This window comes from Neltuma alba, unplaced genomic scaffold (genome assembly GCF_004799145.2).
Source record: "Neltuma alba isolate B1F8T4 unplaced genomic scaffold, ASM479914v2 tig00012187_pilon, whole genome shotgun sequence".
NCBI classification, from domain to species: Eukaryota; Viridiplantae; Streptophyta; class Magnoliopsida; order Fabales; family Fabaceae; genus Neltuma; species Neltuma alba.
The window spans coordinates 551,385-555,858 of record NW_021636728.1 but is presented as its reverse complement, the minus strand read 5'-3'; positions in this window follow the sequence as shown (position 1 = coordinate 555,858).

Below are 4,474 nucleotides of genomic sequence, written 5' to 3'. Positions count from 1 at the left end.
CCCTTTCCCTTCTCCCTCCTTGGCCATCGAATTCTCTTCTCTAGCCTTTAGTCTTCATTCTTGTAAGGTAAGACACATGGTGAATGACTGAACACTGTAGTTCGAAAATTTCAGGTTTCATTACCTTTTTGGTTGCTTCTTATATGAGCATGGAGATAAAAGTAGTAACCAGTAGTTAAAATGAGAGGGATGGACATTTTAGTGGGTTTAGTAGCTAGCATGTAGTTCAAAAGCTTTCGTTCTCGTGAGGTAAAACAATGTAGATTGACATTTTAATGGTTTAGTAGATAGAAGTATTTGGTTGAAAACTTGAAATTACAATACTCTGTTACCAAGAGCAGTTGAGCGAGTAGTGAAGGTGTTGTCTGTACTAATTACATTCAGGTTTACTGTTATGCTGTTTGGAACAAGAAAAGCTCAAAAAAGGGGCCTAATAACTGAACAAGCCCACTAGCTGAACCGAATTTATTTCGGGTCGATTAGTTCAACATGTTCGATTTCGGTTCGGTACTAGAATTATGCTCTGTTCGGTTATTTGGTTAATTCGATTATTATTAACCGAACTAAATAACCAAAGCACCTCTGTAAATACTTTTTGAACCCGAAGGTATGTCCTAGTCTTGATAAGTCTCGAGGATCCAACTCACTTAAATTTTTATGTAACAAAAGAAAAAAACATCTCAGTGGTTGAATACTATAACGCGTCACCTTTGAACCTTTGCTCCAAGGTTATATAAGACAAGAAATGGCCTTACCATTTTTAAGATTCTCATGTCCACCTTCTGGAACTGCTTCGATAACTCCTCCCAATACACTGGCCATTTTCTGAAGCACCTTAGCATCATCTGTGGCGAAAAGAAGATTCGAACTATTCTCTTTAAAAACATGGAAGCTGGTTTCTCCACCACGCTTGTAATATTGGTTTGAAACACTATGCGAGAAGATACTGTTTAAATTATTTAGACATTAGTGTGTCGTTGCAACAATGGTCGGCATTTTTTTTATAAGCACAATGGCAGGCATTAATTGAAATAAGTTGTAAATGTTACAAGATAAATAATGAAAGTCATTTATCCAATTTAATGCATTACATGAGGATCACATATCTCATGGGATATGATGCTGGGATGCGCTGAAAAACTTTAAATGTTTTAATTATGAGGGGAAGTAGTAAATGATACACTAGTATATACTACTACTTCTGATTCTTAATATAAGACTTTGTTTGACTTTTATTTTCATCTTAAATATAAGACCCCAATCTATTTTGTCTCTCATATTTATCTATTTTTTTCAAGATAATCCTTCTAATAATAATAGTTCTAGATAACAAACTTAATTGTAAGGATATTTTAGAAAAAAAACAACATCTATTTATTACAAATAACTAACTTAACTAAATTCCTTAATATCTCCAAATTAATCAATTAGGTCTTATAATTAGAACCGGAGGTAATACTTCCTTTCCCTTTCTAATGTCTTTTCCCTCTCAAAATTAGTATTAAGGTTTAACTCTAATGAGCATCTAAATATTGTGCATTTTTCCTTATGATATAGCTGCTGAAAATCTCTAAACTCTTGGCCTTTCATGTCAGGACTTGGTAATTTTTCCAATAAAGTCGACGATGATTAAGTCAAATGGAAGAGACTTATCTGGTGGTTAAAAAAAAAAAAAAAAGCCAAATAGACTAATTCCTCTTAAACAAGGTCCAAAAGTCGAGCTTCATAGATGAAAGAGCGAAAAAGACTTATGATGGCAACCAAAAAAAAAAAAGAACAAGAGATTTTAGACCCTTTAAACAAGGTTGAAAATTCAAGCTTTATAGATTTTTTTTTGGGGGGGGGGCCTTTCAGCGGAGTTACCCTAATTACAAGTGACAAATGCTTGAACCCTAATGAATAACATCAAATAACAAATATTTGTACTTAAAAACGCTTCTCCCGTGAATAACTTCTAAGGAATTTCTCATCAACTGTATTTAACCACCTTGATCGTCAAGCTCTCAAGGAAAGTAAAAGGGGATTCGAACCCGTCCTTCGACTTTTTTCAAGAGAATTGTACAAGCACACCAATTTGCAGCTAAGGTTTAATTTCTTAGAATCCATCCAAGTACACAAGCAGAAGAGCTTTGTCAAAAGTAGCAAGTTTCTTCAATAGATTCAAAGAATTTTGCTTACACTATAAAATAAAGGGAAAATTTCACTGAAGGACTGCTGAAGGCAATTAATTTCCAATAGCCCCCAAAACAATCTGACAAGTCACTGCAGGACCATGGGGGTGAATTGATATTAATTTCAAACTAAAAAGACAGTGTTGCCCCTCAAACTATTACTCTGAAATTTGAAGTCTTCTCTCTCTCTCTCTCTCTCCTCTCCCGATATCTGAAGCCCCTCTCGCTCACTCTCTAAAAATTCTAGTTCATGTAGTGAAGGAGATCGTTCACCTCACTGTCGCTACTGTTGTGGTGAGGAAAGATTTTGCCATCGTCATTGCTCTGCTGCGGAGAGCCTTCGTTGTCGCCCTTGCTCTAGCAACGAGAGCCTCCATCACCGCTCCTGCAAGTGTTGGACGAGAGCCTTTTGTGTAGATATGAAGCTGGTTAAACTAGAAAAGCTTGCAGGAACGCGAACTCTACATGAATTTATTGCTGAATACAGTTTGTTTTTATTTTAATAAACAGCTATTTTTGTGTACATATGAACCTCAATATGTATTTTTGGAATGGTTCACGAAGTGGTTATGACAATCCGTGAGTTGAAATCTATTTTGTATGGCTATGAATAGATGGAGAATTTCATGATGATACTTAGAGGTAAACTGCCCTAAGTACTGAACTGAAACTAGTTAGCAACTATATAAATGTGTGAACAAATTAATCGACTTGCAAATGGACGTATTTTTATTGTTAATGCATGTATTCTTATTGCAAAGTTCCTAATTCCACTTGTAAACAGTCACTTCCAGATTTGTGAATTGACGTGTTCACACTTCCAGATCTGGAAGTGACTGTTTACAAGTGGAATTAGGAACTTTGCAATAAGAATACATGCATTAACAATAAAAATACGTCCATTTGCAAGTCGATTAATTTGTTCACACATTTATATAGTTGCTAACTAGTTTCAGTTCAGTACTTAGGGCAGTTTACCTCTAAGTATCATCATGAAATTCTCCATCTATTCATAGCCATACAAAATAGATTTCAACTCACGGATTGTCATAACTACTTCGTGAACCATTCCAAAAATACATATTGAGGTTCATATGTACACAAAAATAGCTGTTTATTAAAATAAAAACAAACTGTATTCAGCAATAAATTCATGTAGAGTTTGCGTTCCTGCAAGCTTTTCTAGTTTAACCAGCTTCATATCTACACAAAAGGCTCTCGTCCAACACTTGCAGGAGCGGTGATGGAGGCTCTCGTTGCTAGAGCAAGGGCGACAACGAAGGCTCTCCGCAGCAGAGCAATGACGATGGCAAAATCTTTCCTCACCACAACAGTAGCGACAGTGAGGTGAACGATCTCCTTCACTGCATGAACTAGAATTTTTAGAGAGTGAGCGAGAGGGGCTTCAGATATCGGGAGTTGAGAGAGAGAGAGAGAGAGAAGACTTCAAATTTCAAAGTAATAGTTTGAGGGGCAACACTGTCTTTTTTGTTTTGAAATTAATATCAATTCACCCCCATGGTCCTGCAGTGACTTGTCAGATTGTTTTGGGAGCTATTGGAAATTAATTGCCTTCAGTGGTCCTTCAGTGAAATTTTTCCTAAAATAAATCTTACGTTTAAATCAGATGAGTAATTAAAACCACCCAAACTAAGTAAAAGACAATCTTATTCTCATAGACCTCTAGCGGACCCCTCTCAGCTCCCCTCCACCTTTCTTTGCCCTGTCGATCTCGCTAAGGATCCGTTTGGTGTGAGAAAAAACAAGAGGAGGGCAGAAGAAAAAAATTTGATAAATTCAATTTTGAAAATAAAAAAATAGGATTAAAATTTTTTAATTAATTTTTATTATTTTTTCATTACTTCTTTTCTTTATTAAAATTTTAAAACCCACTTCTTCTGTTTTTTAAATAAAACTCATTAAAATTTTTTCTTTCCTCCCTTCCATTCACACCAATACTACCTAAATTTCCTTTATTATTTTCAGTTTGGAACAAAATCCCATTGCTTATGCTTCTGTGATATAAGAAGAATATAATTTTCCCTTCACGAATTATGTGGGCCTTCAGATTCCATTGGATTCCATAAATTTAAAGAGAATTGTAATTAGGTCTAATTTAAAGAAATTAAATACAAAAAAGTCTTTTGAAATCATAAAATTATTTTGAAATCTCAAAGAATTTTTTTACAATAAATTTTATTTGTTTACTTACTAAATTACCCTTCTTTTTTTTTAAAAAGTTTGTATTGACAACTGAAAGAGCAGTGGTTGACAACTCAAGATATAGTTCAAACCAACCACAA